This window comes from Ranitomeya variabilis, chromosome 4, assembly GCF_051348905.1.
Source record: "Ranitomeya variabilis isolate aRanVar5 chromosome 4, aRanVar5.hap1, whole genome shotgun sequence".
Classification (NCBI taxonomy): Eukaryota; Metazoa; Chordata; class Amphibia; order Anura; family Dendrobatidae; genus Ranitomeya; species Ranitomeya variabilis.
Window position 1 is genome coordinate 58,963,285 of NC_135235.1, and position 13,840 is coordinate 58,977,124.

The following is a 13,840-nucleotide window of genomic DNA, read 5'->3' on the forward strand; positions in this document are numbered from 1 at the left end:
CGAGGAGAAAATACAAACTCCTTGCAGCTGTTGTCCTTGGTGGGATTTCCACCGAGGACCTCAGCACTGCAAGGCAACAGCGCTATCCATTGAGCCGCCATTCTGCGGTTAGCACTTTGACTTATGCCCCCTCTTGACCTATGCATGCACACATAGTCGATCCAGGCCTTTATGGCTGGCTCTTAAAGTTGTATTGTATTTTTTTTACCTCTTATCTGTCCATAGATGTTTTTTCCATGTTTTTTTTTTTTCATCTGAAGCCACCAAGTGTCAGCTGCGCAGGAGTTAAAGGAGGTGAATAGATAGAAGCGTGTGGTGTATTGTAACGGGCTATTGAATGTGATCGTAGACGGCCATTTGAACCTGTTGCAAAACTTCATGCTCGATGATCGGATCCAACTTGGTGTTGATTCGTAGAACAGTAAGTACTGGCACACATGAGTTTCGCCAATGGTCACATCGTCATCCAAAAATCTGCGTTTGGTGTGTGGCTAAAGCTAAGTGGATTTGGGGTCCAATTCTTTAATGAAAATGTGAAATCAGACAAGACATTTTCCAGCAATTCTTTGTACAGTGATCATTTTTGCAAGAAATGGTTTGTTTTTTCACGGCATTGGATATCATTCTGAAATTATTAGTGTGAAAAACAAGACTTTTAACTGGTCGGAGTTGTCATGGGGACAAGATTAATTGTCTTTATAGTTGAGAACATTGTAGAAAAGAATGTCCTTTTCTAATCGGCGCCTGTGTAGTAATCTGAGTTTAGCAATGCCTGATAGCCATCAAAAAGAAGAATGTAGATGTGTCTATCTGTGCGATTAGCTCAGTCCACGATGAAGTTGTGGTCTGGATTCCTACGGTGTGATCTTAGCTCTGAGAATCTTATTGACTTAGTTTTTAATCCGAATGCATGAAACTTGAGCATTAGAGATTTGTTGCCCATAGAACGTGTTCCAGTTTAATAAAACGAGGCTCATGGAGTTGTATTGTCGTTATGTATTCAGGTCTTGATCCTTGAAGACTTCATTTGGTGAGCTGCAAACATTTCAGAGTGAAACTGGGATTGTCCATTATCCCTTATACAGAGTTCACTCCAGGGGCTCCAAATCCTAAATACCAGGCAAAAAGAAGGAGTTTGCATCACTGATCAAAGTATCTTAGCAGAGAGAAAAGTTGCTAAAAGTCAGCAAAAACTCCAGGATTCACCTTCTTAGTAGAGAAATGAAGTCATCCTGAGACTTTGCTGATGGAAATGTGCATTTTTAAGAGTTAGAGCAGATCTATCTGCCGACGCGTCTGTTTTAGCAAATACTTTTATTTTTTTCTAAAATAACAAGTCTGAAGCGTCTTGTCATCTTTGTGTTTCTCCATTATTCCTCTTAGAAATATACAAATACATTTTCAAATGGCTGTTACGCAACAACATAGAGAGCCAAGAAAAGATGTTCGGAAATGTTATTTCACAATGGGAGATAATATGTCAAACAGTAACGAACCATCCTTTACGATAATTGTGAAGTGTGAATGGTTTGAGCGACCGAACGATGTGTCCAAAAACGCTCGTTCATTGTGTATAAAAACTATTTGGATGAGCAAAAAATTCTCATTCGTCTTTTGAAGATTGTGTAATGGAAGTGGAGATTGTTCACTCGTTCAAAGATTAGACCGGAAAAGCGAACGTGTGGAACGATCACTATTCAGCCTTTTCATTCACAATTCTGTTCCTGCATAAACATTTGTCTGACATCGATTGCTAATCGTGAGTCACGATCGAATAATCATTAACATAATTATCGTCTCGTGTAAATGAACCCTTAGGGCGCATTTAAACGCCCATATAAATCGGTCTGAGATCGGACCGCAATCCACGGACTGGCCCCAGATCTCCAGACCCGAGCATGACAGCCTCATAGAATTACATGAAGCGGTCACTCACGGACACTCTCACTCAGAGACATATCAGGAGAACAGACAAGTACTCCTTCACTTGGCCATACAGTCTCCTCGCACCATACACATTAGATGACTGGATGGTAGTTGGACCAGGGAAGCAACAGCAGTCTATGCAATACCTGGACAGCTTTAGTGGGACCCATTGTTACAGAAAAGATCCCTGTTCTGGAGCATAGAGCTGAGTGTCCAGTGAGGAGCATCCCTCTATGAAAGCTGTCCCCAGCCGTTCTTAACCAAAGAGCCGCTTTCATCTCTGACAGATGGTCATGAGCCAAGTAGTGACAACCAAAGCCCCCCATTACCTGTATAATGACAGCCAAACCTTCCCCCCACTGAAATCACACCTCCCATATAGGCAGCATACTTGCGACCAGGGGTTCCCACTTTATCCCCATTTGGTATTCTTGTATCAAGCAGTCCATCCATACTACCATATCCAGCTTCAAGCACCCCTAACATCTGGCAGTATCATCCTATTTCCAGCTCATCATATTTATCTCGCCACCCCCATGGGCCAGTAGATACACATCTAGATCTGCTCTTCTGTGTGGGGTTACACCGAAAAGTCTGGAGATCTGCTCTTATCTGTTTTCTAGACCTGGTCCTAACACACCAAGTTGGCTGAGAGCCGCGAGCTACAAAATATAGGCCCGCGAGCCACATGTAGCTCCCGAGCCACAGGTTGGGGACCCCTGCTCTGTGATGTCCATGTGCCCTAATATGAGACAACCACTTTTATGTAATACAGGACTTCTCTATGTATAATCTGTAGAGACATTTACATACTTATAATTATGGAATACTAGCAACTTTATTTTTCTGCTATCTGTAGCTTAGTGGAAATAGATCCAGAATACATGGGTGTATATTCCCCAATTTCTAATCACATTATGGGAAGACTATAGATGTATGTATCCTCATTCTTCGAAAGCTCCATCGTGCATGACTTCTACAACCCATATGTTGACCTCCTCACCTTGCTGAAGCTCGCCGGCTCTTTTATGCTTGTAAATCTAGTGGCATAAAAATAATAGTTAATGTCACGGCGGTCCGCTGTAAGCACCCTGTTTAAGGTGCTTATGCAAAGTGTCAATAGTAGCAATTGGCCTAACAGTATGACAACATAGTTGCTTGGAAATGGGCTAATCTCCTACTTGGGTTATTCAGAGGTCAGAAAGGGATTTTTGTTCTTGCACCCCCATTCAGCTTCCTATGTGTTTTTTTATAACGGCTTTTTCTGTAGTAATGACGCCCCCAGGCTGGAGAACGATGGTATTTATCCACAGCTACAGATCAGCAGCAAGTGTTGTAACACGTTTATCAAGTAATCGCCACCTTACAGAAGGTAATTACATATACAATCCAATGGAGAGGTCACTGGACCATCAGGATTGAATATACCGTATAGTATGTGACCTTCCGGACATATATATACAGAAGGAAAATTCATGTAGAGCTTACCAGTGCTGCAAAGGCATAGAGGACTTTCAGTAATGAATGGTAATGTCCTAGAGGTGAGACCCCGAGGTACCAGATGCAGAGGTGAGATCCCCCCAGTCATCAGATGCAGAGATGAGACTCCCAGTTACCAGATGCAGAGGTGAGACCCCCAGTTACCAGATACAGAGGTGAGACCCCCAGTTACCAGATGCAGAGGTGAGGCCCCCAGTTACCAGATACAGAGGTGAGACCCCCAGTCATCAGATGCAGAGGTGAGACCCCCCAGTCATCAGATGCAGAGGTGAGATCCCCCCCAGTTACCAGATACAGAGGTGAGATCCCCAGTTACCAGATGCAGAGGTGAGGCCCCCAGTTACCAGATACAGAGGTGAGACCCCCAGTTACCAGATGCAGAGGTGAGGCCCCCAGTTACCAGATACAGAGATGAGACCCCCAGTCATCAGATGCAGAGGTGAGACCCCCAGTTATCAGATGCAGAGGTGAGACCCCCAGTTACCAGATACAGAGGTGGGACCCCCAGTCATCAGATGCAGAGGTGAGACCCCCAGTTATCAGATGCAGAGGTGGGACCCCCAGTCATCAGATGCAGAGGTGAGACCCCCAGTTATCAGATGCAGAGGTGAGACCCCCAGTCATCAGATGCAGAGGTGAGATCCCCAGTCATCAGATGCAGAGGTGAGACCCCCAGTCATCAGATGCAGAGGTGAGACCCCCAGTTATCAGATGCAGAGGTGGGACCCCCAGTCATCAGATGCAGAGGTGAGACCCCCAGTCATCAGATGCAGAGGTGAGACCCCCAGTCATCAGATGCAGAGGTGAGATCCCCCCAGTCATCAGGTGCAGTGGTGAGATCCCCAGTCATCAGATGCAGAGGTGAGATCCCCCCAGTCATCAGGTGCAGTGGTGAGACCCCCAGTCATCAGGTGCAGAGGTGAGACCCCCAGTCATCAGATGAAAGAGGTGAGATCCCCAGTCAATCAAATAATAATAATATTTTTTATTTATATAGCGCCAACATATTCCGCAGCGTTTTACAGCTTAACAGTTTCAAACACAACAGTCATAAGTAACAACGTTAGAAATACAATCAGGGCCGTATTTAGAGATTCTGCTGCCCTAGGGACTTTTAGTGCTGCCTCCCCCATTGGTGAGTATGACACTATCGGCAGTGACTTTGGCAAAAATCGCTGATGTGAAAGTCGCCTTTTGCAGCAGATCCGGCAGTTTTTCCGCATCTGCCGCGTAATGGATCACTTACGGCAACACTGCGTTCGGCCTCATTCATTCCCTATGGGACTTACAGACATGTGCGGCACTTGCGGTTTTGCCGCGATCCGGCAAATGCGGTACTTGCAGCAATGGAAAAAAACACTGCTAGCAGTGTTTTTTGTATCACCGTAAGTGCAAAACCGCAATTGCCGCACATGTCCGCAAGTAGCCATCACTACCTGTCCCTGCACCTTGCTAGCTCATCCCTAACCATCCCTCCCTGACCTAAAACTTCACTATAAAGCTTTAGAAAAACAATTTATTAACTGACATATTCCTATGATAATGAGGCTTCGGCGTAGACTGGGACAGGCAGTCTCCGGGTCTCTATTCTCTCTGTGCACACCCTCAGTCCCTGCCTCACTGCCTGTGCACAGACATCCCTCCACCGGCCCGGTAATCACCGCTCGCAGTAGCATACCAGCAGAGGTGTATCTAGGGTTTCTGGCACCAGGGGCAAGAATTCATTTTGGTGCCCCCCTCCGCCAAGGACATATGCGATTTGCACACTTAGTCATGTGCCCACGAGCTCCTCTCCCTAATGCTCTCAATGTTCAGTGAAAAACAGAGAGAAGCCGAAGGGAAGCTCATTGTCACAGGACCATAAGTGTAAAAGTCCCATATGAGTGAAGTGTCCATGTGACGACTACTGGAACCTCCAGAGCTGAATCCTGACATTGCAGCTTCTGAATTCTCACAACTCATGCACTGCACACTTTTAGGATTCTCCCTTGCCGGTGGACGGTCATGTCAGCACAAGTATGCGATTTGTATACTTCTGACCACATTCCGATTAGACGTGCCCGTCCTCGCTTAGTTCATTTTCATTGATGGAGGCCACACATGTCTAGTCAGCATGTGACCGCATTAATGTAAATCCCCAGCATGAGAGAATTTGGACAGCATGCAGGGTGCACTGTGAAAATTCAGAAGTCTGCAGTCACAAAGAATGACTGCAGACTCATTACAAACCTGGACATCCCCTTTAATGCTCCTAACATAAATAAAAACATGAGAGTTAGTATCACAAATAACATTTACATCCAGGTACCTTATAGATGACGCCGTCTCTGGAGTCGTTCTTCTTTTCTTCATGTTGTCCAGATCCCATGATGAGTTTTCTCATCCACAGCTCGTCTCTGCAGACTTCCATCTTCTCCGATCTTTTGCAGAAAGTCTCCACATGACGCCCTTAAAGATACAAGTGTCATTATAATGGTTCTGAATAAAAAATTGCCCCTCACTATATTGTCTGCACAAAATATGACCCCCACACTGTCCCTCTTATGGTACATGCTCTTCACACTGACCCCTCCTTTCTATACCGGCCCCCTCTTCACACTGTCCTCTTACATTGTATCCCCCTATAGGGCCTAGTATTTATACTCCATATTTATACTCCATCCTCCCACCCTGTGTGCATGGCTCCCCCATCTTCCCACCCTGTGTGCATGGCTCCCCATCTTCCCACCTGCGTGCATGGCTCCCCCATCCTCCCACCCTGCGTGCATGGCTCCCCCATCCTCCCACCCTGCGTGCATGGCTCCCCCATCTTCCCACCCTGCGTGCATGGCTCCCCCATCCTCCCACCCTGCGTGCATGGCTCCCCCATCTTCCCACCCTGCGTGCATGGCTCCCCCATCCTCCCACCCTGCGTGCATGGCTCCCCTATCCTTCTCCCCTGCGTGCATGGCTCCCCCATCCTTCTCTCCTGCGTGCATGGCTCCCCCATCCTCCCACCCTGCGTGCATGGCTCCCCCATCCTCCTCCCCTGCGTGCATGGCTCCCCCATCCTCCCCTGCGTGCATGGCTCCTCTATCCTCCCCTGCGTGCATGGCTCCCCCATCCTCCCCTGCGTGCATGGCTCCCCTATTCTCCCACCCTGCGTGCATGGCTCCCCCATCCTTCTACCCTGCGTGCATGGATCCCCTATCCTTTTTCCCTGTCATACTCACCTCTCACCGCGCGGCGCAGAACTTCCTGGCATCTCTGCAGCGTCTTCCTTCCTGTATCAGCGGTCACGTGGTAGCGCTCATTAAGGTCATGAATATGCGCATATTCATCACCTTAATGAGCCGTACCATGTGACCGCTGAAGACAGGACGCGCTGCCGGCGCTGAGACGCAGTTGCAGCCACCGCTGGAGGAAGGTGAGTATTACGTCTTCAGGGAGGGAGGAGGGGGGCGACGGGCACTTGACCCCGGAGTTTTATTAAAAAAAAAACCTAGCTCAAGTGCAACCCCCGCATCCCGCCACCCTAGGCACGTGCCCTCAACTGCCTAGTGGCAAATACGGCCCTGAATACAATAATTAAAGCAAAATAAGACGACCCTGCTCGTGAGAGCTTACAATCTACAATGAGGTGGGGGAGATACAAAGTACAGGTGTGTATTTACAATGATGTATTTACAATGATGTTACATCAGATGCAGAGGTGAGACCCCCAGACATCAGATGCAGAGGTGAGACCCCAGTCATCAGATGCAGAGGTGAGACCCCCAGTCACCAGATGCAGAGGTGAGGCCCCAGTTACCAGATACATAGGTGAGACCCCAAGTCATCAGATGCAGAAGTGAGATCCCCAGTCGTCAGATGCAGAAGTGAGACCCCCCAGTCATCAGGTGCAGAGGTAAGACCCCCCAGTCATCAGGTGCAGAGGTAAGACCCCCACAGTCATCAGGTGCAGAAGTGAGACCCCCCACTCATCAGATACAGAGGTAAGACCCCCAGTCATCAGGTGCAGAGGTGAGATCCCCCAGTCATCAGGTGCAGAGGTAAGACCCCCAGTCATCAAGTGCAGAGGTAAGACCCCCAGTCATCAGATGCAGAGGTGAGATCCCCCATTTATCATGTGCAGAAGCGAGACCCCCAGTCACCAGATGCAGAGGTGAGACCCCCAGTCATCAGATGCAGACTATGCCATAAATGTCCAAGATGGCAATGCACCTTGAACGTCCAAGCTCAATCTCAACTTTGGATTGTGACTTTCCATTTTACAAGTGGCAGGTGCAGTTTATAGGAGCACTACATTTTATGCAACTTTAAAGTGTTCCTCTGATCTGCAGCACTAAGTTGAGAGTAAAATAGGAAAGTTGAAATTGAAAGCAGCGGAAACTTTACTTATAGCAGCCAGTTTTCTGAGAATCTGTCACCAGATTTCACAATATAAACTGCCTGGTAATAAAATCATCATTTTAAGAGTCCGTCTAGAGCTGGACTCATAAAATGCTCCTTTGAATATTCATAGTTTCATATTGTGTTTAAGCTTGAAGGTAGACGCAAGTCTACGAAGTTCAACCTATAGGCATGTCGATCCAGAGGAAGGCAAAAATCCCATGGGGCAGACACTATTAGGGGAAAAAAATCCTTCCTGACTCCACATATGGCAATATCAAGGGAAGAACTTTTAGAAAGGAACATTCAGAAGTGCATTTTCAAAGTAAGTACATCAGGTTTGTCGGGTCTAAGAGATCTGTATATTAATATAGACAGTTTGTATTGAGAGATGTGACAGATCCTCTTTAAGAGTCTTCACGCAAAGGTTGGACAGACATCTGTCTGAGATGGTTGAGTGAACCCTACATTGAGCCGGAGGTTGGACACGATGACCCTGAAGGTCCCTTCCAGCTCTAACATTCTAGATTCTCCATGCCTGCCTACGAATTCATCGTTACACTGTAGATTCTAGATGTGCAAAAGTCTATAATCCAAATGTTATTGACAGATTACAAACTGTTCTAAGATACATCTGGCCATGACGGGCCCATCCTTTGGACTCCTGCATAGCCATGGGAGCTACCATCATACTTATTGGAATAAAAATCGATGGTCTTTTCTTGGAATGCAGGTTGACAATCGACAAGTCGTCCATTACAGTTCCTGCACTGTAAATGGCAAATCGAACCAGTAATGCAGCAGTATGGTGGTTGTGGATGTATCGCTGTATCTCTTATCCTTTACAAGTCTGGGAAAAGTTGGTGACTTGGTTCCGCGTTGGGTTCCATAATGACGACAACTTCTTGTCACTGTTGGAAAACCGATAGAAAAGAAAACAATAGAACTAAGGAACTGATCAGCAGGAATTTTAACAATTTGACAGTAAAAGATGACTATTCATTTATTTTTTTTAGTTTTTTTTACTTTAAGTGGAAGTGCTCTTTTTATGGAAATTATACTTTCACAGCAAGAAGATCTCTCGCCTCTTTGGAAATGATGGAAAATCACGTACTTATTGAAAATGGAATCTCTGATATAGAAATTAAATGGGGTTTAAGATGTACAGACGGCTTTAGTCGCAATCTAGGATAACCAAGATAAAATCTGTCTCCTACTGAAGCATTAGCCCTTCTTCATTCCTACAGCAAAACAAACAAAGCATTTAGGAGAGAAACTTTGTAATGAATTTTAGGCACCGTGGTGACATAACACAATCGCACTGCCATTAATGGATCGCCATCAGCTTGTGAATGCCAAGTGCCTAAAGATAACTGCTCAAGTAAGATAGATGGGCCCTGCCGGGTACGGACAGATCACTTTCAGTTTTGAGAATGAAGAGAACAGATTATCCCCCTGTAGAAAGACATCTATTGGTAATTTCACTTCCAGGGGGGTCCGCTCTATATTGTAATATTGCTGAAGATCTGAGAGTCAATTCTAACTGAGGAATGAGTATTATCATTGGCATGGCCATGTGCTTCAGTGTCTTGTTAGAGGTAATCGCTCATGGTGTGGTAATCCATAAGGATGCAGTAAGGTGCTCAAAGTCACACAACAGCTCTACAGCCAACGGCAATTTTTGGGTAACTTTTTCAATGACTTTTAAAAAGTTCAGTGACACAATATGTTATGGGCTGAATTCCTTTAATTAAAAGGGTTCCCAAGTCAGAGATTATGATTATCATATATTAAAAAGTGTCCTCTCCTTCCCACACTGCTCTACCCGGCACCACAATCAACCACACTGGATATATAGCCACAATGCTTGTAACTTGTAGCACAACTGGCCATCTCTTCCGAGTTATCTCTATATCAACACTTCCATGCTCTGAAGTCGGGAGGCTCCCATATATACTGAAATTGGTGGGTTTGTTGGACATCAAAGAAACATTTCAGCAATTACTTTTTTTATTTCTTCTTTGCAGCCTCTTAGGGAATTTATTGAGCTGTGGTCAAGCTAGAAGGAATATCAGATTGATCAAGTCTGCACCTTGCCCAAGCCACCAGTGCTGTTGGCCGTAGATATGAAAGAATTGCAGACGCGCTTATCTTGGAGGAAATTATTGGTCAGAAAGGAAAAAAATAGTTCTATGCGTTTTTGCCCTTTCTTAAACTGGTTGTCCAGGCTTAGGGCTCAAGTATGCAAACTTGTGAATCCTCACAGCGCGCACTGTCCGGATCCTCCAGTGTCGGCGCTAGGAGAGGGTGGTCATGTGACCGCAAGCCACATTCCCACTAGACATGACTGGCCTCGCTCAAATAACTTGTATTGAGTGAGGCCATGCAAGTCTAGTCGGAACGTGACTGCATGTATGCAAATCGCATACTTGAGGTGACGCGCCCGCCCACAGCACTGTCAAATCTTGACAGCGCGCGCAGTGAGGATTCACAAGTTTACAGCCGCATAGAATGACTGCAGACTTGAACCCAAAGCCTGTACAACACCTTTAATATGATCCATCGGCGCCTTATTGGCTTTATATCCGCCCACAATAATATTACGTACACCTCTCATTAACAAGGCCTCACTCCAAACTATATTTCTGTAAGACTGGTATAAAATTATTATTATTAATATTATTATTAAAACACCAATTCCAAAAAAGGTTGGGACGCAGTGTAAAATGAAAAAAAAAAAAAATGCAATGAATTGGGAATTTCTTACAGCCACAACACAACACAGATCAGAAGTTGAACTTTAGACATGTTTCCACTTAATTTGAAAAAAATCTAACTCAATTAGATATTGATGGCAGCAACTCATCTAAAGAAAAGTTGGGACAGGGTTAGCAAGAGGATGGAAAAGTGGTACTAATGAGAAACAGCAGGATGGTGAATTTTCAATTAAGTCACATGACCTTGAATATAAAAATAGCATGTTATAGAGGCAGAGTCTCTCACAAGCAAAGATAGTCAGAGGCTCACCAATCTGAACAACTGCATCTACAAATTGTGAAACAAAGTCTATGTTGTAAAATTGCTTAGACTTTGGATATCCCACCATCTACAGTAAATAATATGAAAAGATTCAGAGATTATAGAGATATTCACAAATTTTCCAGCCTTTTGTTAACATAGTCCCCACTCCTTAAACTCTGTCTATACCATTAAAATTAGTTAAATTTTTTCAAACAAAATGGAAAAATGTCTATTATTCAATTCCGGAAATGTGATCTACAGTGGGGCAAAAAAGTATTTAGTCATTCAGCAATAGTGCAAGTTCCACCACTTAAAAAGATGAGAGGCGTCTGTAATTTACATCATAGGTAGACCTCAACTATGGGAGACAAACTGAGAAAAAAAATTCCAGAAAATCACATTGTCTGTTTTTTTATCATTTTATTTGCATATTATGGTGGAAAATAAGTAATTGGTCAGAAACAAAATTTCATCTCAATACTTTGTAATATATCTTTTGTTGGCAATGACAGAGGTCAAACGTTTTCTGTAAGTCTTCACAAGGTTGCCACACACTGTTGTTGGTATGTTGGCCCATTCCTCCATGCAGATCTCCTCTAGAGCAGTGATGTTTTTGGCTTTTCGCTTGGCAACACGGACTTTCAACTCCCTCCCAAGGTTTTCTATAGGGTTGAGATCTGGAGACTGGCTAGGCCACTCCAGGAACTTGAAATGCTTCTTACGAAGCCACTCCTTCGTTGCCCTGGCGGTGTGCTTTGGATCATTGTCATGTTGAAAGACCCAGCCACGTTTCATCTTCAATGCCCTTGCTGATGGAAGGAGGTTTGCACTCAAAATCTCACGATACATGGCCCCATTCATTCTTTCATGTACCCGGATCAGTCGTCCTGGCCCCTTTGCAGAGAAACAGCCCCAAAGCATGATGTTTCCACCACCATGCTTTACAGTAGGTATGGTGTTTGATGGATGCAACTCAGTATTCTTTTTCCTCCAAACACGACAAGTTGTGTTTCTACCAAACAGTTCCAGTTTGGTTTCATCAGACCATAGGACATTCTCCCAAAACTCCTCTGGATCATCCAAATGCTCTCTAGCAAACTTCAGACGGGCCCGGACATGTACTGGCTTAAGCAGTGGGACACGTCTGGCACTGCAGGATCTGAGTCCATGGTGGCGTAGTGTGTTACTTATGGTAGGCCTTGTTACATTGGTCCCAGCTCTCTGCAGTTCATTCACTAGGTCCCCCCGCGTGGTTCTGGGATTTTTGCTCACCGTTCTTGTGATCATTCTGACCCCACGGGGTGGGATTTTGCGTGGAGCCCCAGATCGAGGGAGATTATCAGTGGTCTTGAATGTCTTCCATTTTCTAATTATTGCTCCCACTGTTGATTTCTTCACTCCAAGCTGGTTGGCTATTGCAGATTCAGTCTTCCCAGCCTGGTGCAGGGCTACAATTTTGTTTCTGGTGTCCTTTGACAGCTCTTTGGTCTTCACCATAGTGGAGTTTGGAGTCAGACTGTTTGAGGGTGTGCACAGGTGTCTTTTTATACTGATAACAAGTTTAAACAGGTGCCATTACTACAGGTAATGAGTGGAGGAAAGAGGAGACTCTTAAACAAGAAGTTACAGGTCTGTGAGAGCCAGAAATCTTGATTGTTTGTTTCTGACCAAATACTTATTTTCCACCATAATATGCAAATAAAATGATAAAAAAACAGACAATGTGATTTTCTGGAATTTTTTTTCTCAGTTTGTCTCCCATAGCTGAGGTCTACCTATGATGTAAATTACAGACGCCTCTCATCTTTTTAAGTGGTGGAACTTGCACTATTGCTGAATGACTAAATACTTTTTTGCCCCACTGTATATTCTGTTGTGAATTAAATATGGCTACAAGAGATTTCGAAATTATGGCATTCTTGTCTTCTTTACATTCTAGCTGATCGATCACAGTCTGTGTTAAATTAGGTCAGGTGTATTTGATTTCTTCAGGTGATAGTTTGACGAAAGACCTTTCGTCCAGCTAACAATATTTCTTTGACAGGATATTCTCAGAAAGATCATTGCCCAGTATAATTGAATATGTATGGTCAGGTTTAAGGACTGCAATGGCCAACACAAACTAAAATGTCTATGGCTCCATCATCGTAACAATCAATCACAAAACAATTGTTCTTTTATTGGTTTTCCAACCTTCGAACTGCTATAGTCTAACGTGTATGGCCACCTTTTTGTGACAATGAGAGATGACTGCACATCACCAAAATATCTATACATATATCTGTGAAAAAAAAATACAGCTGAGAGGTCTTGCTTGGTTACTAGAAAACAAAATCTAAGAAAGGGATTGACCTCTGAAACTTCAGCATTAGAGGTGATCAGCGCAAAATGAATGTTCAAACCAAGCAAAAGAGCGTGGTGCATCGGTGATATAGACGAGCAGTGCAAAAGCTCATTGCCACCTATTTCTTGCTTCTTTCTCCACCTCCTCTTCCCTGATTGACAGCTCTGACTTTACAGGAGCCAGGTGGAAAACGAGTGGTTGGGAAGGTGTAATTTACCATTTGGTCATGCAAAGTGTGCAACAAGCACGTCTGCTTGGTTGAGACAGTTATTTAGTACTGACACATTCTCCATAAGTTGCTCATAGACATATTAAATAAAAGCTGATGATAACGGAAAGCGAAAAATTCATCATTTGCTGGGTGAAATTTAATGGTGAATATGTAAGTCTAAAGACTTCCGAACTGACCAAACCATGTGGTATGTATGGCACACCCAACTCTCGTGATGGGGAAAATGGCTTTCCCTACAGAAGAGGTGTCTGGCCAAAGCTTTCTGCCATTTTCCAATTGAATGCACATGAATGTTTGGCCAAGGAAAGTGGTTGGGTATGGGGGAGTTGGGAGAGATAGCTTTTGTTCTCCTGAGTGGAAACTTTCAACCGAATGATAACCAATGACACACCATCATCTTCTGGAAATAAGTCAGAAGATAGATGAAAATTCTTTTGTCCATGAGC

General features: G+C 44.5%; 1 protein-coding gene and 1 long non-coding RNA gene across 5 annotated transcripts in view; one reads left to right on the forward strand and one right to left on the reverse strand.

The window, feature by feature from the left end:
- EXOC6 (exocyst complex component 6) overlaps positions 1 to 13,840 on the forward strand; it is a 273,281-nt gene that overhangs the window by 244,418 nt on the left and 15,023 nt on the right. The gene's annotated exons all lie outside the window — the stretch shown is intronic.
- Positions 8,586 to 13,840, reverse strand: part of LOC143769750 (uncharacterized) — a 55,633-nt gene continuing 50,378 nt past the window's right edge. The window contains exon 6 of the long non-coding RNA XR_013214471.1: positions 8,586 to 8,708. This is a non-coding gene — a long non-coding RNA (uncharacterized LOC143769750). The remainder of the gene's footprint in view (positions 8,709 to 13,840) is intronic.